The 22,970-nt window shown below is 47.7% G+C and overlaps 1 long non-coding RNA gene across 1 annotated transcript in view; it reads left to right on the top strand.

The window, feature by feature from the left end:
* Window positions 1-746: 746 nt before the first annotated feature.
* The window catches only part of LOC121281785, a 60,400-nt gene continuing 38,176 nt past the window's right edge, over window positions 747-22,970 (top strand). The window contains exon 1 of the long non-coding RNA XR_005943930.1: window positions 747-818. This is a non-coding gene — a long non-coding RNA (uncharacterized LOC121281785). The remainder of the gene's footprint in view (window positions 819-22,970) is intronic.

The following is a 22,970-nucleotide window of genomic DNA, read 5'->3' as shown; positions in this document are numbered from 1 at the left end:
GCTGGCGACGCTCACATCCCATAAATGAATAATAAACAGAAGGATTTTATTAACATCCCCTAACCTCAAGATATGGCTTGGCCTACAGAGACCCATTCTGGCCTGTATCACAGGCATGTGCATTCCATTTTATGCCTTTATTTATTTCATAAGAAACAAAGATTGAATAAAATGACAGAAGGGAGAAAATAAAGGTAAAGCAATGCTGGAAAACCAATGAACAGAGATAATGGCACAAGTTTGTTGGGTGGGAGATCCAAAGTGAGTCTGATACATCAGGCCTGATGGCCAACCCTGAGAAGGAGGGTGGGAAAGATTGGTTACCTTAGCTACAGCTTCACTGCAGAGAGAGGCAGGGGCCAGGAGCAGGGCTCCAGGGTATTAGCAACACTTCAGAAGCAGGGAAAAATAATAAATTCAACTGTAAATTCAAAAGAAAAAGAAAAATGCAATAGCTATTTTAAAATACTAAGTCAGGTTCTGCATCTACTTTAAATTTCATCTACCCTAAAGGCTTTGCAAAGCTCTTCTGAATTTCACTGAGGTCCAATCCATGAGAATATTTAGTCAGCTAGTTGATATTGCACATGGGGATAGATTTATTCTGTGGAAATTCCATTCCCCTCCTCCCCTAGTCACCCCCACCCTACACCCAGGCCCTGAGGTTTGTTTGACTATAACTGAAAGAGCAATCAAATGTGTGTACACAGGCAAGGGAGTGGGAATTTCCAGTTTCCTGTCACAGTCTCTGGTCCAACAGAAACTCTACAGGCTCCTTTTGACCAGTGACATACAGGATTCCCAGCATCCTTCCATTGGTAAGAACAATGTTATCTCTAAATTTTTGAATTGCTATCATAATTTTCTTCTTAAGTCTTTCTTAAGATATTGAGGTTGGCAGCTATGCATGAGACTGAAATGAAGGGAAACCTGTTCAGCATTTGGATGTTAATATGATGTTTCCTGGCAGAAGACAGGTTAGCATGTTATGCAAAAACTATTTAAGATTCAATGAAGCACCTCTCTCACCATTATTTAACATTGCAAATGCCTCTTGACAGCTTGGATTACAAGGTGAATATATAATCTGAATAACTATGGAAAAAACAACCTTACCATATCATTGAAGAATTACTCAACATTCTGTCTTCAGCCTTCTGTTGAGCTTATCTCCACCCCACTTACAGTTGGAATGTGGTTGTTACGAAAGGCCATTTATTGTAATTATGCATTTCCTGTTTGATTTTCACTGTGCAATGTGGCTGAAATCTCACCCCTCACAAACACACCAGAGAAAACTTGTACCAACATACTGCCAGAATGTAGGGAAAATGTTTGAGTGCGATGGTTGATCACTGACATCGACATCCCTATACTTGTTGGGTAGAAATTTATTTTGAGTGGTACTGGTTCACCTCTTTGACCAAGTTTGGCATCCCACCTGATAATCATTGCACTTACTGCAATGGAACAGATACTCAGTGGGGTGTATAACTGACGATGGATGCGATATCACCTGCTCTGCACGACCGAGATGAATCTCTACTCTTAGGTCTTGAGTTTATGAGTTTACTAGTCAAGTAAACTCGAATTACACGCCTTCCTATACATTTGTTAGTTGATGCTCGCTATCAATAATGAAGAGAGGCTGACATAAGAACAAACTGATTGTTTATTGTAACAGAGGGCAGAGCACTAAACCTTTGCATGCTCCCACAACCACCTCCAGCTCTATACTTGGTTAACTAGTAGCCCGGGCTGTACAGTGATTGGTTAGTACTGTCACATGGTTAGTTCACTTGCATTCTCTTAAAGGTACACAGTACTTCACTTTACCACACCTACCCCATTGTGTTTTTTTGTTCTGGGAAGAAAACATCACTGGCAACACCAGCATTTATTGCCCATCCCTAATTGTCCTTGAGAAGGTGGTGGTGAGCTGCCTTCTTAAGTGCTGCAGTCCATGTGGTATAGGTACACCCAAAGTGCTGTTAGGGAGGGAGTAAGTACTGCCTCCGAGCACTGAAGGAGTTAGGCAGGGGTACACCCTGCTGCCACTGTATGCTGGTGGTGGAGAGAGTGAGTGTTTCCAGATGGGGTGCCAATCAAGCGGGCTGATATCCTGAAATAAAAACAGAAAATGTTGGAAAAACTCAGCAGGTCTGGCAGCATCTGTGGAGAGAGAAACAGAGTTAATGTTTCAAGTCCGTGTGACTCTTCTTCAGAGCTGATACCCTGGATGGTGTCGAGCTTCTTGAGTATTGTTGGGGCTGCACTTGTCCAGACAAGTGGGGAGTATTCCATCGCACTCCTGACTTGTGACTTGCAGATGGTGGACAGACTTTGGGGAGTCAGGAGGTGAGCTACTCTTCACAGAATTTCCAGCCTCTCACCTGCTCTTGTGGCTATAGTATTTACTTGGCTGGTCCAGTTCAGTTTCTGGTCAATGGTAACCCCAGGAGGCTGATGGCGGGGAATTCAGCAATGGTAATGCCATTGAACGTCAAGGGGTGATGGTTAGATTCTCTCTTGATGGAGATGGTCATAACAAAGGTAATTGATTATAAATCAAAGCAGATCAGCTTACCACGTTAAAACCTTTTGGATAAAATTGCATCTAGAATATAAAAGCGAGTACTATTTTTATGTATCATTTTTAAAGATAATTAAAGTCAGTGGGCAGAATTTCACAGTTGGCCTGCAGGGGCAGGCCTGACATGCAAGCGTGTAAAATAACATACGATGATGTCGGGTGTGCATCCCTATGTCACCGCGTGCATTCACGATATTTGGGAAGGATGGCACGCTATGAGTTCAGAGGTGTGCCCGCCATTAATTAACGGGCCAGTTAAGGCCCATGAGGCAGCAATTAAATACGATTTTTTGCAGCCCATGCGATTTTCAGTGAGCCGCACGGGTGCAACAGGCAGGCGGGTAGGAGACATTTATATAAACCTCATCCACAGGTAGGATAAGAGGGGTGAGTGAGTGAGCTGATGTGAATTGTTGGAACTTTAGTTTGTAACTTACTGCTACTTGCTTGTGTGAACAGGTCAACTTTATTTTGCTTCAGAGCGACTATGACAGAAATAACAGGGTGATCTTTGTGGAGCCTTCAAATCAGCTGTCCATAGTTGTGTCAAGCTGGTGACAGATGCTCTGTTCAGGTGTGCATTGACTTTCATTCACTACTGCTCAGATGAGGCCAGCCAGGCAGAGCGAGCCAGAGGCTTTGCAGTGATCACTGGCTTCCCCCCGTGTCCAAGGTGTATTAGACTGCACACATGTGGCCATCAAGGTGCCAGCGGGTGAGCCGGGTGCCTTCATCTACAGGAAGGGCTCCTACTCCATGAATGTGTAGATAGTGTGTGATCACAGGATGCAGATTCTACAAGTCTGTGCAAGGTACCCTGGCAGCTCCCACAACGCCTACATCCTCAGACACTCCCAGGTGCTGGGGCTCTTTAGTGCTCCAGCTCGGCTGGATGGAAGGCTGCTGGGTGACAAGGGCTATCCCCTAGGAAGGTGACTCATGATGCCTCTCTGCCATCCAAGAACAGAGGCTGAGCAGCGGTAAAATAAGAACCACACCTCTGCAAGGACTGTGGTGGAGAGAACCATCAGTCTTCTCAAGATGTGCTTCCAATGCATGGACTACTCAGGGGGCGCACTCCAGTACCCCCCAGATCGTGGGTCACTGATAATGGTTGCATGCTACGCTCTCCACAATCTGGCACTGGAAAGGGGGTACGCAATGGTGGGTGAAGATGTTGATGCAGCTGCTCTGGCAGCAGATGATGAGTCCAGTAGTGAGTCCGAGGATGAGCACGGTCAGGAGAATGCTGAGGGCATAGACACCAACCTGGGCAACCTCCAGGAAGGCAGGGACACCCGGGAGGCTTTGATCCAACACTCCTTCAGCTAGCATACCACAGATGAACCACCACCACATGCCAGGGCTGCAGTCTCCATACTCGATAACTGAGAGCAACATTTGCTTGGTCAACGGCATGCACTATGTGCCATTTCAATAAAGCTCAATGACAAACAAGTCACTCATAACATCATGGGTTTCCCTTCATCTGCAGAACTAATGAAGCACCCAGAGGCTTGTTGAGAACCAACGCATTTAATGGTGTGGTGCCTGGCATACAGAAATCACACTAAATGAAAAGGTGTTGAACATTGCACCAACTTATTGGACAAAAATGGGGCAAAACAAAACCACTAGTGACAAGCCCATGTTGTGCCTACACGGCTTTACGTTTGCGCTTGCAGATGCTACGTAGACCAGCATTGAAACAGCCTGGTCATTCTGCTGTCCTGATGGCCTTGATGGCTTTGGCGGGCATCCTCTGGCCTGTGGAGCCTGTGCTGGCCCCGCCTGAGAGGGAGCGACCAGTGCCATGGCTGGCATCTCTGCAGCCTCACTGGATGCAACGTTCACTGGCAGAGGGGTGAAAGAGCTGCCGCCCTCATCCGGAGAACCCTGGGAGGAGCCCGCAGAGACGACAGGCAGCTCACGCGCCAAGGTTAGATGGCTTTGGACCTCCCTGCTCACCATTCATGGACGGGTGCCTAGCTGGGATACTGGGTGCCCAATCTATCTCCCACATTGACACTGACCACCTGAGGTCAATGCCGCTGTGAGGGCTTGCAGGTCCGAGCGCATCCCCAGGAAGCCCTGATTGTTCTCCTGGACGAGCCTCTCCATGAGAGTCGCCACTCTCTCCATGGAGGAGGCATTGCACTCGGCCATGATGGTCATTGCATTGCCCATGCTTCACATGGATTCCTCCATCATAGAGACCATGGCACAACATTCCTTCATGTATCTCCGCCAGGTCCTCCCGCACACCCTGCTGGATTTCCAGCATCTGCTGCCTCAGGGACGACTCCAGAGGCTCATCATCAGCCACCGACTAAGCATGTTCCTGGTTCCCAGCAGCCCCTGACTGCCAGCGCCCTGGGCACTCTCTGCCTCTGCCTGCACCTCAATCGAGTATGAAGTGCCCTCACCGCTGTGCACTGAGATACTAGTCAACGATCTTATTCCCACCGAGGTGCTGTTACATGCGCTAGTGCCTGCCTGGCTGAGAGGGTGTGATGCTGGTGCATTCATACCTTCTGTGCCCTCAGAGGTGAGCGGCAGTCCCTCAGGCTCCTGACACTGGGCATGCTCTGGTGAGACTGAAAGGAAGAACAAGGACATTTGATGAGTTGAAGTAGTTACACTGTTACTGTACATGTCTGGCACCCGGATCAGGGTGCCCTCGTCTTTCCATTATCAACGGGGATTCCACATTGGAGGCTAAAATCAATATACAGCCAACAGTGGAATGTTTGCAGTGACAGACATTGTGACCTCAGGGCATGGCACTCTTACCTCCCAGTGGCACCCCAAACTCACCATGGCCGGTTGATCTAGGCGCATGGCGCCTCTCCAGCTCCAGTACCTCCTGCTCGTATCTGGTGAGGATCAGAAGGTGGAGCTGCCCTCTGCCAGTCCGCAGCCTCTCAACATTATTGTGTGCTGTCTTCTCCTGAAAAGAGAGAGGAGCATTGATTAGTCCACCCTGTACCTGCATTGACATTGCAGCCTGGCCAACCCCACCTGAGTGAAACCTTGCAGGGCTCATCTGATTCGTGACTGTGGAGCCGCCAAACGCTCACTCCAAGCAGCCAGGGCTCAGCCTCTTGCCCAGATGCTACTTCCATGACATTTGCCACTCACGGTCTAAGAATTTCCAAACCCACGATCACTGCCATCTAGAAGGACAGCAGATACATGGGAACGCCACCACCTGGAAGTTCTCCTCCAAGTCACTCACCATCCTGACTTGGAGATATATTGCCGTTCTTTCACTGTCGCTGGGTCAAAATCCTGGAACTCCTTGCCTAACAGCACTGTAGGTGTATCTACACCACATGGACTGCAGCGATTCAAGAAAGCAGCTCACCACCACCTTCTCATGGGCAAGTAGAGATGGGCAATAAATGCTGTGGTCCAGCCAGCGATGCCCACATCCCGTGAATGAATGAATAAAAAAACAAAATTCCGAGGTGCTAGGGCCGGGGTGGGGGGAGGGGGGGGCGGTTGCGCAGGGTGGGGGGGGGGGGGCGGGTGGGGGGGTGGGGGGTGCGGGGTGCGGAGGGGTGGTTGGTGGGGCGACCTTACTGCCTTGCTAAGTGACACATGCCAACACAGTACTCACCCTTCCCAATTTCAGGAGGTCATTAAACTGCTTGCAGCACTGCATTGATGTACGATGCCACCTCCTCTCAGGCACATTTGGTCAGGCAGGGGGGGCTTCCTCCTCCCGTCCCTTGGGACAAGGTTATCCCGGCGTGCTGCCACCTTCTCCAGGAGGGCAATGAGGCGCTCATCGGAGAACCTCAGGGCCGACTGCCCTCCCGTCTGGCTGCTCTCCGACGATGCTGTTCATTACAGATAACCAAACTCAGAGGCAGATAACCAAACTCAGAGGCAGCCGCAGGACGGCTGCTTGAGCCATTTATGAATTGGCCACCGGGCCGCCATTGGACCCGGCGGGTATTGGCTTCCTGCCGCCGCCCGACCCTTCCCACAGATCTCGGGGGGCCGCAAATTACATTTAAAGGCCTTAATTGGCCCTTTTGCATAAAATCGTGGTGCGCACCCGATTGCGGGCAGCGATCGGGTTCCCAACCACCCCCGCCTGCTCCCGCCGAGCTCACCCACCAACTGACAACTTCTGGCCAGTGTTTTTCTCGTCTATTTAGAATTAATAGTAGCCTTTAAAAGTGAATTGGATAAATACTTGAAGGGGAGAAAGCTGTAAGGATGTGGGGAAACAGCAGCAGTGTGTGACTAACTGGATTGTTCTTCATAAGAGCTGGTCTAGATGTAATGGCCTGTGCTGTACTATTGTATAGTTCTAAGGAGAGAATTTTCTCCCCATCAGGCGGGCCGTTTGGGAGCAGGTGTGGGTGGGTGTGGAGCTGATTGCTGCCCGCAATTGGCTCCATGCCACCATTTTATGTGGGTGGACCAATTAAGGCCCGCCCAGCGTGAAGCGCGGCTTCCAAGGATAGCGGGAGTGGGCAGGTGGTGGGAGTGCATTGACCACCAGATCCAATGGTTATCTGGCAGCCTGTTCAAATAGAGTGCAGGCAGCCTTGCAAAGGCTGTTCATCGTGACCAACAGGAGGGCTCCCCACAGCACTGCTGGAGAGCAGGCCAGGCAAGAGGGTAGGGCAGCGGGGCAGTGTGCCCCTTGCTTTTCTGATGAGTGCCTGACTGCACTCCTGGAGGAGGTGGCAGCACGGCGGGAGGTCCTCATTCCAAGGGATGGGAGGAGGAGGCCCCCCCACATGACCAAATGTGCCTGAGAGGAGGTGACAGACAAGATCAGCTCCCATGACTAGTGCAACGCACGTGGGCCCGCCAGCGATTCAATGACCTCCTGCACTCAGGAAGGGTGAATACCATGTTGGCAAAGGTCACTTAACACAGCAGGTAGGCTTTCCCCCAGTGTCCACCCCCCCAACTTCTGAGTGCAGTTACAGCATTGAATCCTTCACAGCATGTTTCCCTTGCTGGGTGGGCCAGCAGATATTGCCTATGCCTAGTTCATGCTGAGATGGGTTCTGCACCTGCAGCACGTGTTTGAGTGACACCCAGAGTACTGTTTTGGGGGTAACCTCAAGGGTCTGCACCTAGGCGCAGTGCTGGAACTGGGAAACATGTCAAAGTCAGGAGGGGAGCTTCCAGTTGGCAGGGCACCAATCCATCTGCTGCCCTTGGCGTTCCACGTGCTTGTGCATCCTTGCTTTGCAAGGTTAGACCTTGTGGTGCCACTTGTGAAGGAGGCAGCATTTGGGCAATAGGGAGGATGCAGCCCTGGCTTCTTCGGGTGAGTGTGAGGCAGCTGTAGGGTGATGAAGAACTGGAGTCCTGCAATGTCCCACTCTGGCTGGGTTGGCAGGGAATCCAGATACAGGCTGGACTAATCAATGCTCTTCTCTCCTTTTCAGGAGAAGACTGTGCACAATTCCAGCGTGTGGATGCAGACTGGCTGAGGCCAGGCCCAGTTTTCCATCGTCACCAGATACGAGCAGAAGGCCACAGATATGGAGAGGTGCCTTGTGCCCAGGTCCACCGGTGGCGGTGAGGCTGGGGTGCCATGGGGAGGTATGTTTGCCGAGCACTCGGGTCACCATGTGTACCCCAGAAGCCATGACACTGCTGAATGATCAGGGATTGAAGTTTGCAACATAGGTTGACTGTTGTTTATGGAAGGATGGGCACATAATGATCCGGGGGACAGGCATGCACATTGACATTGTCTGTACTGTAACTAATCAAATGTCCTTGTTCTTCCATTCAGCATCACCAGAGCAGGGCCAGGAGGAGGGGGCAGAGGGGCCACATCTCACACCTGAGGCCCCAGAGGAAATCCACTCATCAGCGCCACACTATCCCTGCTAGGCAGGCACCAGCGCAGATACTAGCACCTCGATACTAGCACCCCAGCTAGTGATCTGGGGCACAGCAGTGAGAGCACTTCACACTCGCTTGAGGTGCAGGCAGAGACTGAGTGGCCATGGCGTCAGCAGTCAGAGGACTGCTGGGGACCAGACACATGCTCGGTTGGTGGCTGATGATATGCTTCTGGAGTTATCCATGAGGCAGCAAACGCTGGAAGTGCAGCAGGTTATGTGGGAGGATCTGGCAGAGATACATGAAGCTATGCTGTGGCATGGTGCCCGTGCAGGAGGAGTCCACGCAGAGCATCACCGATGCAATGAGCCTCATGGCTGAGCGTCATGCTTCCTCCATGGAGAGAGTGGTGATTCTCGTGGAGAGGTTCCTCCAAGAGAACAATCAGGGCCTCCTGGGGTTGCGCTCGGACCTGCAAGCCCTCACAGTGGCATTGACCTCAGCTGGTCAGTGCCAGTGTGGGAGATGGATTGGGCACCAAATATCTCAACTCGGTGAGATCAATGGTGGGCCAGGAGGTCCGAAGCAATCTCACGTCGGCACAGCAGTTGCCTGTTGACTCTGTGGGCTCCTCTCAGGGCGCTCCGGATGAGGGCAGCAGCTTCTCCACCCCTCTGCCTGACCATGGGATCCGATGAGGCTGTGGCAACTGGGGAGATGCCAGCTGTGGAACCGGTAGCTCCCTCCCAGGCGGAGCCAACACAGGCTGCATGGGCCAGAGGACGCACGCCAAGGTCATCAAGGCCAACAGGACAGCAGAGTGAGCAGGCTGTCTCAGATGCCCGCGCCAGTGACGGGGGAGCACCTAAACGTAGCACCCAGAAGTGTAAACTTAAGGTACCTTAGGCACACCACAGGTTTCTCACTGGTGTTTTTAATGTTGCCCCACTATTAGTTGATGACAAGTTGGTGTGATGCATAACGCCTTCGCATTAATTTTATTTTCTGCTTCATTTTATGAATTCATTAAATTTTGAGATGTGAGCATGGTTCAGGGTGATTCCTTACTTCAGCAGGTGGGACAGGAACCCATGATGTTATGAGTGAGTTGTTTGTCATTGAGCTTTATTGATGTGGCACATAGTTAATGTTACTAACCAGGCAGATTTTGCTGCCAGGTATTGTGTATGGAGCCTGCAGCCCTGGCTTGTGTTGGAGGTCCATCTGTGGTGTGCTAGCTGAAGGAGCGTTGGATTAAAGCCTCCCAGGTGACCCTGCCTCCCTGAAGTATACCCGGGTCAGCATCTATCCCCTCAGCATTCTCGGTGCATGCACATCCTCGGACTCACTGCTGGACTCATCATGTGCAGCCGGAGCAACAATGTCAGCATGCAACCACTATCACCGACACATGATCTGGGGGGTACTGGAGTGCGCCCCCTGAACTGTCCAGGCACTGAAAGCGCATCTTGAGAAGACCGATGGCTCTCTCCACCACAGCCCTTGTGGAGGTGTGGCTCCTATTGTACCGCTGCTCGGCTTCTGTTCTTGGATGGCGGAGAGGTGTCATGATCCACCTTCTGAGGGGATAGCCCTTGTCACCCGGCAGCCGCCCATCCAGCCGAGCTGGAGCACTGAAGAGCCCCGGCACCTGGGAGAGTCTGAGGATGGAAGCGTCGTAGAAGCTGCCTGGGTACCTTGCATAGTCTTGTAGGATCTGCATCTTGTGATCACACACTGGCTGCACCTTCATGGAGTGGGATGGTCACGTGTGCAGTCGATTGCACCTGGACACGGGGGAAGCCAGCAATAGCTGCGAAGCCTCTAGCTCCCTGTGTCTGGCTGGCCTCTTCCCAGTGGTAGTGGATTAAAGTCAATGCATGCCTAAACAGAGCGTCTGTCACCTTCTGCTTGACATAAGTATGGACAGCTGATTGGGATACTCCGCAAAGATCACCCACCGACCCCTGGAAAGAGCCGAGCCATAGAAATGGAGGGCAGCTGTGACCTTTAGAACCATTGGCATGGGGTGTCCACCCACATAGTTTGCCGAGATCTCAGGACCAATCGTCTGACAAAAGGAGGTCACTGTTTCCCTTGACAGTCGGAGCCTCCTTCGGCACTGCACCTCAGACATATTGAGGTAGCTGCTTTGCCTCATATATACCCTGGCAGCAGAATAGTGGTGCCTTCTGTGGCCCCTTCCACCTTGGACTTCCTGTTGGCCCTACAGCCCTTGGGCCTGCGGCCCTCCTCCCAAAGGTGGCTCCCCTGGAGGCTGAATGTGGATTCCTGGCCTCCTCTCCTTTCTGGCCCTCCCTTCCTCCTCAGCGGAGGTGCCTCCAGTGAAGAGTTCAGCTCCCATTCCCAGGCTAGGGGAAGACTTCTTGAAACCAGCAAGGCCCCAGAAATGATGTTGACTCAGAGTCCTGGCCTGAAGCCTGTTACTCCTGTCCAAGCTGCTGTGAAGTGTTTTGAAGTATTCCTGCTCACACAGGCAAGTATAAGTAACTTTAAGCTTTAGGTAAAAAGAGTTGACGTTTCGAGTCCTCATGATCCTTCGACCGAACTGGAGTTTGCAGTTCGGTAGAAGGGTCATGAGGACTCGAAATGTCAACTCTTTTCTTCTCCGCCGATGCTGCCAGACCTGCTGAGTTTTTCCAGGTAATTCTGTTTTTGTTTTGGATTTCCAGCATCCGCAGTTTTTTTGTTTTTATTTAAGCGTTAGATGTCTGACAAATAACACTCGCGACCCCACTCACCACTTTTATTCCTCCCGTGGATGAGGTTTATAAAAATGTTTTCTACCCGCCTGTCCATGCAACAACCCGAAGATCGCATGGGCCCTGAAAAATCGGTGTCAGTTGGCTCCTCAAGGGCCTTAAGTGGCCGTTAATTATTGGCGGGCGTGCATCGGAGATCATCGTGCACCCAACCACCAAAATATCGCGATGTTGTGCGGTGATGTCGGGACACACGCCCAACGTCACCGCGCATCGATGTGCGGGCCCCACCCCCGCACGCCAATGTGAAAATTCTGGCCTAAGATTCTGTGCAATGCCCTGGGATTTTTCCAGGTTTTATTTTCAGCATAAAGGATAAGAAAGAAAATCAGTGGGAAAAGTTGTATCCCGGAAAATCTGGATAAATTCAGAAATTTAAACCAATGTTTATTTTGAAGACAATTTAAATTCAAGGGGAAAAAATGTTTTAACAAGGCACAGTTAAGCTAACTGTCAACCCAAAATGATTTACAGAATTCAAAAATACCACTTTTACAGGTCGTACCATTCGAGTCTCACTTAACCCTTTGATCACTTTTAATCAAAAGTCGAACTGAAGAATCTTTGGGTGGATTTCTGGTCAAGTGTGGAGAGGGAGGGTTGGGAGGAGTTGAAATTTGGAGCAAGCACAATCCGGATCCACTGGGATTCTGCACCATTTCAACTGACTTGACAAAATTCTGCGGCAGAGGAGCCAGCAGGTGACATATGACACAGCAGCTGTTTAGGAGCATTCACAGGCTTCCCCAGTCCCACCAAATTCTCCCCCTTAGGCACAGTGCCATCTTTGTCTGCAGACAGCAGGTATAGCTGGTCTTGGCTTTAAGTAGACCTCACCAGGGCCTGGCAGAGGGAGATGCATGCAAATGGTGCCAAACACCAGGGCCCAATGTGGGTATCACAGGCTAGGCCAATATTTATAGCCCATCCCAAATTGCCCTTGAGAAGGTGGTGATGAGCTGCCTTCTTGAACTGCTGCAATCCATGGGGTGTAGGTACACCCACAGTGCTCTTAGGAAGGGAGTACCAGAATTTTGAACCAGCGACAGTGAAGGAATGGCGATATATTTCAGAGTCAGGATGGTGAGTGACTTGGAGGGGAACTTCCAGGTGGTGGTGTTCCCATATATCTGCTGCCCTTGTCCTTCTAGATGTTAGTGGTCGTGGGTTTGGAAGGTGCTGTGGAAGGAGCCGTAGTGAGTTCCTGCAGTGCATCTTGTAGATGATACACACTGCTGCTTCTGTGCGTTGGTGGTAGAGGGAATGAATGTTTCTGGATGGGATGCCAATCAAGCAGGCTGCTTTGTCCTGGATGGTGTCAAGTTTCTTGAGTGTTGTGGGAGCTGCACTCATCCAGGCAAGTGGAGAGTTGTCCAACACACTCCTGACTTGTGCCTTGTAGATGGTGGACAGGCTTTGGGGAGTCAAGGAGTGAGTTACTCGTCATAGGATTCCTAGCCTCTGACCTGCTGTTGTAGCCACAGTATTTATATGGCCAGTCCAGTTCAGTTTCTGGTCAATGGTAACCCCCAGGATGTTGATAATGGGGATTCAGTGATGGTAATGCCATTGAATGTCAAGGGGCAATGGTTAGATTCTCTCTTGTTGGAAATGGTCATTGACTGACACTTGTGTGGTGCAAATGTGCCTGCCACTTGTCAGCCCAAGCCTGGATATTGTCCAGGTCTTGCTGCATTTGGACATGGACTGCTTCAGGATTTGCGAATGATGCTGAACATTGTGCAATCATCAGCGAACATCCTCACTTTTGAACTTTCGATGGAAGGAAGGTCATTGATGAAGCAGCTGAAGATGGTTGGGCCAAGGACACTACCCTGAGGAACTTCTGCAGTGATGTCCTGGAGCTGAGATGATTGGCCTCCAATAGCCACAACCATCTTCCTTTGTGCTCAGTTTGATCCAACCAGTGGAGAGTTTTCCCCCTGACTCCCATTGAGTCCAGTTTTGCTAGGGCTCCTTGATGCCACACTCACTCAAATGCTGCAGTGATGTCAAGGGCGGGTACTCTCACCTCACCATTGAAGTTTGGCTCCTTTGTCCATGTTTGAACCAAAGCCGTCCTCTAGCTGTGACAGGAATGAGTGACTATGACAAGTAATGTGTTAAAACAACAATTTTATTGAATATTGAATGATGATTATAATAATGATGATATGACAATTATAATTGATAATACATTAATATATATAAAAGAAAAATAAGTAAAAAGAAAGAAAGATAACTTTAATGAAAGGAGGAAGCACTTTATATGTATCAGAAGAAAAGAAGAAAGACAGATTTTTCTAAAGCACAAAGAATAACCCCAATTTAGTCTGTTCTGCAATAGCACCCTAAATTGGTACATACATTACCATCTCCTTGGTACATACATTACCAAGTTGCTGAGTAACCTGTGGTTGGGCACCACGGTCAGTCACTCCATTCCTGGCCCTTCCTCCCGAGTTCAGTGGTGACGATTTCACTATGGATGCAGCAACGAGTCCTCGAAGCAACGTTCCTTTTAAGTCAAATTCTGGCTCCATTCCAGCCTTCTGAGGCCTGGTACAGTCCTTTCCCAAAACAAGTCTCAAGTCTGATCAATTCTTCTCACAGACACTGCAAGGCCACACAGACTTCACACTATCCAAGTTGTTTATGCATCTTTTGATGGTGTCTTCCCATCTGTCATCCTTCAAGTGTTCTGTTCATCAATCAAACTTCACCTTCTGATGACCATACTAGGTGACGCGCATAAGGTTACTCATTGTCCTGGCCTGTATTCCAAGGGTCACTGAATGCAGTGAGAAAAAAGATAAACAGAAGACAACTAATTTTGGTATTTCTAGCTTGAAAAATGGAAAACAAAGACATAGTCTAAATACCAGCTGTGCATGGCCGGTATGAAAAACAAACAAGGTCTGGGAAAACAGGTCTCTACTGATTATTATTGGTTAATTAATCACAGCACAACCAAAGCTGGGTTAAGATCAATGTAAGGTTTAATGCAAAATAACTTTAAATATTCACTATAGGCTTAAAATCAAGAGTAAAGCAGAAATAAAATGCAAAATTGCAAAAATTAGTGGTTGCAGGCCTCAGGCCTCAGGCCTGCAGCCTTCGCCCCCCCCCCCACCCCACTTTAAAATACAAAATACAACAGTATTTTATAATCAAAAATGACTATTTTTTGTCATTTATCCAGCTGGAATGATTTTTTTTATATATCCCATTGGGGTTTCATTACTCGTCAAGGTTGTATTTCAAGTTCAGTTACTCATGAGGGCAGTCTTTGGTAAACTTTATTTGCAGATTGCTATATACAGCAGTTAATTAGTGGAATCAGAATTATCAGTAATTAAACAAAGACTAATACTGTAGAAAACGATCCGGGAGCCTTCTTAGTCAAACAAAATAAACTTTATTTACACGAGCGCTCCCATGGCTGCTCGTATCCAGGCAGCCCCTCGTACAGCCATCTCTTCCTAGGGAACCCCCTCCCCTGAATTTACTCCCCTGTGCCAGCCACACATTGGTTGAACAAACCACGTGACCCCCTACTCAGTTAAACTGATCTTAAAGTGACAGTCATCGCAAATGCACGTGATATAATCCTAATCCATGGAAGAATATTCACCTTGGTGCCCCAGTTCCACAAATCCCCCCACCATGTGGTAATTTTGATGTCACCAATTTTTTTTAATCAATATACTCACTAGGTTGCTGCAAGTTGTTCTGGCAGTTATGAGACATCATAATTGAATCTTTTCACAAACTCCCACAATCATCCCTTCATCCTGTCTTTTACACTAATTTCTCTGATATTCTGATGGTGAGTATTCATCAATTCTCGATCACCAATACTAACAGGTGTTTCTGGGTTAAAACTAAAGGTTGTTTCGGGAACAGGGCATGGATTTGGGTATCCATAATTATATTTCTTTTCTAAAGCGGTAACACAGTAATCTCCCTCTCCTACATATGCAGCTTGTGTCAGCTTCAGATCAACTCTAACAGCTTCCATTGTACAATCTACTTGTGTTTAATTAAATCCACATGTTGGGCGGAATTTTCCCAGAACTGCACTAAGTGCGGTAGTGGGTGGGTAAAATGGAGTCCTACCCACCGACGAAAATGATAGGTTTTCATGCCATATCTTCCTGAGCCCGCCTCATTATATATTCACTCCTGCAAAACACACCGTTTCCATGGCAGGGTGGGCTCTCATTTGCCCACTCGCCATCACCTCACTGTTGCATCACGCCGGCCGCCATCTTTAAAAGGCAGCCACTAGCAAAGCGCTCATCGCCACCAACTCACCATCACTGCCTGGGAGACATGACCAGCAAAGACAAAAAGACTGCAGCCCGCTTCAACGACAGGTCCCTCGAGCGACTGCTGGATGCCGTGGATGCCCGCCGGGATGTGCTCTGCCCCTGCTCTGGCTGCAGGATGGACAGCAAAGTCACCAATCCAGCTTGGGAGGTGGTGGCAACAGTGGTCAGCGCCAATGCCCTTCAGAAGAGGACAGCCACAGACTGCCGCAAAAGGATGTATGGTCTCCTCTGTTCCGCCAAGGTAAGTCGCTCTTTTCATCACTCCGAGCTCACAAACTCACAAACCCATCACACACGCACAGGCCCCTCACTTACTGCCAGTGCAAGGGATATCACCATTCACTCTTTCGCACTCACACACCGTCATTGTCCTCATCCCATCCATGGGACCGCTCACCACTTATCATCTGGCCTGTCAGGCATCCTTATACACTCTCCCCATCTCTATCCATGCAGGACAAACTGGCTCACAACAGGAAGGAAAGGTCGCAGACTGGTGGAGGGATGCTGGAATTCAAAGTTCTCACTGAATTTGAAAACAGAGCCATCCAGCTGGCCAGTGATGACCAGGACCGGTCCTGTGCTGACGGTGAGGTCGGCGCTGCTCTACCAAGTGAGGATCCAGCAATGCAACATCCATCAGAAAACCATGATGTGAGTGATGTGTCCTCTTTCACAGGCCACTACCATGCACTAATTACCTCCCCTTGCTTTCGCAGGAACATCTGGGAAACAGCAGACGGAGTCATGACTCAGAGCCTCCAATCAAGCTCCAAAGAAACCTCTGAAGAGGAATCTGAAGGCACCCTCCCTGAAGTCCCGTCACAGCGCTCACCCATACCTTCCACCAGCACAGAGACATATGCCTCGGTGGGACCTAGCTTTAGAGTAGCCCCAGGATCACAATCTGGTGAGCACATCACACTTTCTGATCCACAGGAGGTGGAGGCAGGGACTTCCCAGGTCCCTGGCAGAAGGAAGGCTGCTGGAGGCCAGAACGTTGCTCAGTCCGAGTCATATGATGAGACTCTGGACTCAGCCATGTCACAGTTGCTGAAGCTGCAAAGGCAAGCTCAGGAACATCAGGAAGGGATGTCCGCTGCACTACTCAGATTGCAAGGCATGATGGAGGAGTCTGCCCTCCTTTAGGCTGAGGTGATAGCACTGGCATTGCAATGCACCGATGTCAACACTGGCAGGATGGCAGCTGCCATGGAGACCTTGGCCCAGGACATCACTCCTGCACTGCTGCATGGGCTTAACTCCATCACTGATGCCATAGTTTCATGCCTGCGTCTCTGAGATGGCCCTGATTATGGAGCGCAAGCAAGCTGCCCTTGGCCAGACAGGAGTCAGACATTCTCAGAGGCTATGTGAAGACCTGTGGAGTGTCCTCACTGCATATTGTCATCATCCTCCTGAGATCGAGCAACTATTAGGGCCTCCACTACATCTCCATGACAGGAGCACTCTCACAGTCAAACATTCAATTTGGTCTACTGTATTCATTGCTCCCAATGTGGTCTTCTCTACATTGGAGAGAACAAACATGGACTGGGTGCCCGCAAGCATGACCCAGACCTTCCTGTTGCTTGCCATTTCAACACACCATCCTGCTGTCATGCATCATGCCCACATGTCTGTCCTTGGCCTGCTGCAATGTTCCAGTGAAGCTCAACACAAACTTGAGAAACAGCACCTCATCTTCCGATTAGGCACTTTACAGCCTTTGGACTTAACATTGGGTTCAACGACTTCAGACCATGAACTCTCACCTCTATCTTCACCCCCTTTTTAAATCACTTTTTAAAAATATTTATTATTTTTTTATTTACTTTATTTTTATTCATTTATTCATTGTTTTATGCCCTTATTTATCCCCTTTTCCATCCCTTTTTCTATCTTTGTTCCTCAAACACTGCCCACTCCCCCTACCCCACCCCCAACAAGGCCAGCTGTACTTGTTCCATGTTGTTCTTTCACAGAATGCTGACCCTTGTTCTGCTATTCACACATTCTACTTCCTTACCTTAATGCCATTAGCAGCACCTTCTTTAGCCCTTACCACTCCCATTAACACTCCTTTGTCTTGTGTCCATGACATCTTTGTCAATCTCTCCTCAGCCCAAATCTATTGCTGGTCTTCTATCCAGCTTCATCTGCTCCACCTCCCTTAAACAATATAAGTTTCATCACACTTCTACTTATATTTAGGTCTGGAGAAAAGTCATACGGACTTGAAATGTTAACTCTGTTTCTCTCTCCACAGGTGTTGTCAGACCTGCATTTTCTGTTTTATTTCAGATTTCCAGCATCTGCAGTATTTTGCTTCTATACTTAATGTGGAGTCAGGAGAATGTTCCCCACACCCCCTACCCACCCCTCCCCCACAACCCCCACCCCTCCCCACACCAGCTCCTTAACATGGCACTCTAACACCCTATCACCACCATGACCTCCCATTGGGCAGGTGCTAGTGAGCCAGCTGTCCCAGAATTGGAGGTGAGTAGGGCCATGAGCTCCCCTGGAGGAATGACTGCAGCTGGTGGCTTGCCCGAAAAATTAAGACCAGGTCAGAGGGCCAATTTTGTGTGGTCTTCGGGTAGGCCTCTTCTGACACATGCAACTGATTCAGGCCCAAAAATGAGGGGAAGTCAATTTACCCCCAATGTCTCAAAGCACATGACGTTAAACAGAAAAAGTAGCCGTGAAGGGTCAAAAGAGTGAAGAATTTTGAGAAGGTTTTGAAAGCAGGGTGGGAGGTGAGAAGGCACAAAGAACTAGGGAGCAAGAGCAGAGTGGATGACCAGAGCAGAGACAAGAAAGGGCAAGGAGTAGCCCAGTGTTAAACAAATCATTTATTGAGGTAGAATGGGTGAGCCCAAAATGAGAATGAGAATTTTCAAGTCAGCACAGATAGAACAAGGGAGAACCTGGAGAGCACAGGTGTTGTAGGATGGCCAAGTTGTACTATTAGTAATAGAGTTGAACTGCAGACATTTCTTAAGTGGAAACATTAAGTTTATTTACAATATAGTCAGCAGCATGTGCTTTCAACTCCAATTCTATCTCTGCACTCTCTGCTGAGGTAACCCACGTTATTCTCCTATTTGTTACTACAGGTCATGTGATATTTCCTAACAAGTATTATTGCTAAAGGTGCATTACACATTAAGTAAAACCATAATCGCCACATTCCTCCCCCTTTAACTCGACTATACATATTATATTTACAAATACATATTTTTCAAGACAACATAATATTACACTGTGTAAGAAATTTACAAGTTCAGTCTTTCAGGTGGTTTCCTGGTATCTGTGGAATATCGCAGCTCCACAACTTCAGATTCTTTGTCAGGAACCTTCTTTTCCGGATTTGCCAGAACATCAGGTGCTCCAGTGGGCACTTGCAGTTCTATGTCCTCAACTCTTACAGGAACATCAGACATGTCAGTCCTGGGTTGAGCATCCTCAACAGGAAACGCAGACCCGGTAATGATCACTGGTAGAACCAAATCTTGGTGATTTGTCTCTCTCCTCCTTAAATGGTCCATGTGTTTACAAATGATCTGGCCTTCCACCTCCATGTGGTAAGATAGAGGTCCAGTCACCACACTTACTTCACTCGTTAACTACTTTGGTCCTTCCCCGAAGTTTTTACGTATACCGGCTCTCCCACAGTAAATTTCCTCTCACAATTATGCCAGTCGTGTCTAATTTTCTAGCTTCCCTGACTCCTTTCCACCTTATCCTCTAAAATCAGTATTATGAGGCTCAATCTCGCCCTGAGACAGCGTTTCAATAATAACTCCACGGGTATGGAGCGTGCTAGCTTGGTTGCCAAGGAATCACGTTAGCTTTCTCATGACTGTCTTGAACATTTGAACCACCCTTTCAGCCAGTCCGTTTGAGGAAGGGTGGTACGGTGCAGTTTTTACATGAATGATACCGCTGAGGCTGATAAACCATTGAAACTCAGCACTCGTAAATGCTGTGCCATTATCGGATATGACCACTTCTGTTAGTCCGTGCATGGCTAAACTCTGAAGTAGTTTCTCAATTGTAGCGCCCGACGTTGGTGACTTCATCTCACATACGTCCAGCCATTTTGAATGGGCATTGACAATGAGCAGAAACATTGTTCCCAGGAAAGGGAACGTAATCAATGTGTAACCGCACTCAGGGTCTACCTGGCCACTCCCATGGGTGTAATGGAACTGTCACTGGCAACTTTTGCAGTTGCTGACATTGCCCACAATGCTTTACCATATTCTCCATTTCACCATCCACCCCTGGCCACCATAGATAGCTGTGTGCTATGGTCTTCATTGGGGAAATTCCTGGATGGGCACTGTGTAGTTCAATTAAAAGAGGCTCCCTTCCCTTTGGAGGAACTATCACTCATCCACTCCACAATAAGATGCCATCCTGTCTGTTTATTTGATGTCTTCTGTCGAAGTACGGTCTCATTTCATCAGATACAGGCTCCTGTGACCAACGTTGTAGCACTTGTTCTCATACTTGAGATAGGACTGTGTCCCGACTTGTCCAGTCTCTGATCTGTCGAGCACATACCGTCGAGGAATCTAAAAAATTTAACAGTAAAACAAGTTCCTGTGGAACTGGGACATGCTCATCATTTTCTTGTAAAGGCAAATGACCAAGGGCATCGGTGTTGCTACTTGATTGTCAGGCCTACAAAAGAAAGTATATTCGTATGCTGCCAGAATTAAGGCCCTATTAGTATTTCTGAACTTTCTTTCTACGTGCCTTCTTCTTTCTAGTGCAGGCTTTAATCTTAGCCTTCCTTTTGACTTCACTCAGAGGCAAGCTCAGCTTGTCTGAGCTCAGCGGTTGAGACTCCCAAAATTTAATTACCTGTCTGCTTCTTGGAAAATTCTGAGACGTTTTCTTCCAAAGCCTCCTTGGCTTCATTTAGCTGATTCTTCAGCTCGTCTGTCTCTTTTTTGTTTTTGTTTGCTGCTTCCTGGAAAATTGGACATTATTGTGTCTTTTCTGCCAACTCATTCTTCAGTTTGTTCAGAGAAGTGCTGAATTCTTTCTGTTTCTCTTCATACTTTTCCAGTGGTACAAACTTTACCTTGAGGGAATCTTGTAGTGTGCGAAGGTCTTTCGACAAGTTTTCTTTTTCCCTGCAAAAGTTGCTCACTTCGTCTCGAATTCTGTCATCTAGCAGGGTCTCTTCGAATTTTTCCGCGGTTCTTCCAGGTTTTGGCTTAAGACAGCCTGCATTTCTTCAGGTTGTCGAATCCTTACACAATCCTTTTTTCAAAACAGGAACGCATCCAGCTTCCTTTTGGAATCTCAGTGGCCAATCAAGGTTGATTTCCCTAAGCCATTTTGCCCTAGAAGGCTTGGTCCTCTGCCTCTCAATATCAACATTGGTAGCTTTGTCAATTTGCTTCCATAATGGACAGTTATTCTGCTTTTGCCTTTACTTGAATGTCTTCACCACCAGTATATGTTTATAGCTTGGCAGCTGTTTGTTCTAAGCTTAATTGATGTTCACCATTATTCAAATATCTGAAGGTATGTTCCCCAGTTACTGTAGTGGAAGCTCTCATGTTTACTTCCATTTTAACAGGTTTGCCATTTACTTTCACTGTGACAAGTATTGGTTCTGCCTCTCCAACTTTCAGATTAAACAATAAGTAAGTGTCAGAATTTATTGTTTCAGGCTCTTCTACATTGTAGATTTCATTGGGCTTCTTTTGTTTACAAGCCTGCTTGAATCTTTCTTGCACTATCTCATTATATTTCCATAGTAGCATTCAATTTCTATTAAACTGCCAATTGCTAAAAGACTGATTATTTCCACTTCTTTTAAAATTATTCTTCGATTTCGCTGCTAAGTTATTTTTCTTTATTCTTCAGCTAGCGGGGGCTGTTTCCCGCTTCTTGGCAGGATTTCGCCTTTTCACACCACTTTCGGCTGAGGTTTCCCACCCGATGTGGAGGACAGCAGCAGTTTGCACGCACTATTGCTTGTGAATGTCTTACAGTGCTTCCCATGACCAGCACTATCTCTAGTGCCTTCTTGAAACCCAGTTTCACTTTGGACAATAATCTCTTCTGAATAGTGTCCTCTTTCACACCACGTACTAAACGATATCTGAGCATGTCGTTCGAGCTAGTGCTCCATTAGCTGCTTCAAATTTTCCACATAGCATGCAATTGCCTCACTGGGGCCCTATTTTGCAAATTAAACCTGAACCTCTGCATCGTGACTGAGGGCTTGGTTTGAAAGTGACCCTTCACAAGCTCCACCAATTCACCAAAATTCTTCAAATCTGGGGCACTGAGAGTCAGCAAACTTCGAATCAAACCACAGGTTTTGCTCCCACTAGTACTCAAGAGGATTGCTTGCCTCTTCTCTTCCCATGTAATCTCATTCATTTAAAAAAAGAACGTGAGACATTCTATATATTGAGACCAATCATCTGTGGCTGCTTCAAAAGGATCAATTCTCTCAAACTGTGGCATTTTGTGAGAGGATAACTTCTCCAATTCTAACAGAGCTTGCTACTTACAATGACTGGGTGAAGTACAGTGCCAATCCCTTTCTAATTTGACTTCTTCTGTTCAATCCTATTCCATCCTCATTGCCAGTTTGTTCTCGGGTGGCCGAGTTGTATTGTTAGTAACAGAGTTGAACTGCAGACACTTCTTAAGTAGAAATATTAAGTTTATTTACAATATAGTCAGCAGCAAGTAAACTTGTGCTTTCAACTCCAACTCTATCTCCGCACTATCTGCTGAGGTAGCCCGCATTATTCTCCTATTGGTTACTAAAAACCATGTGATTTTTCAAACAAGTATTATTCTCAAAGGTACATTACACACTAAATAAAACCAAAATTACTACAACAGGGGTGATGTGAGGATGGGATTGAGCCTGCAAATTGCAATATTTTGGTAACAAATCGGAAGTAGGAGAAGAAGCTGAACTTTAAAGTTCTGACTCAGAAGTCAGAGCGCTGATGGAGGAAAAGGCAATTATTGATGAGAGCAAAAAAACATGGCAGGAATATTAGGCTTATGGAGGTTTTGATGTGTGACAGTCAGATGGATTAATAAAGGAGGCAGAAAGGAGTTGCTACATTTTATCAGCCAATGTAACTGGCTCAGTGCTTCCAAAAGATATTCCCATGGATTAACAAATAAATGGTAAAGGACAGACATTCAAATGACATCTGAGGTGGTCATGCAGGCAGAAAAGGATATGCCTTTGGCAGCAATTTCTGCATTGTGACAATATGAATTTCGCCAGAAAGACAGTGTCTGTGTGCTGTTGGAGGTGGTTGGGTAATCAAGAAGAAGGAGAAGACAGTGGTGTCACTGTCACAATCATACAGGATGTCATTGTTACCTTGAACAGTACAGTCGCTGTGCTATGGGTAAGGTGAAAAC

This window comes from Carcharodon carcharias, chromosome 9 (genome assembly GCF_017639515.1).
Source record: "Carcharodon carcharias isolate sCarCar2 chromosome 9, sCarCar2.pri, whole genome shotgun sequence".
Lineage (NCBI taxonomy): Eukaryota > Metazoa > Chordata > Chondrichthyes > Lamniformes > Lamnidae > Carcharodon > Carcharodon carcharias.
Note: the sequence above shows the minus strand (reverse complement) of the source record. Positions and strands in the feature narration are given on the sequence as shown.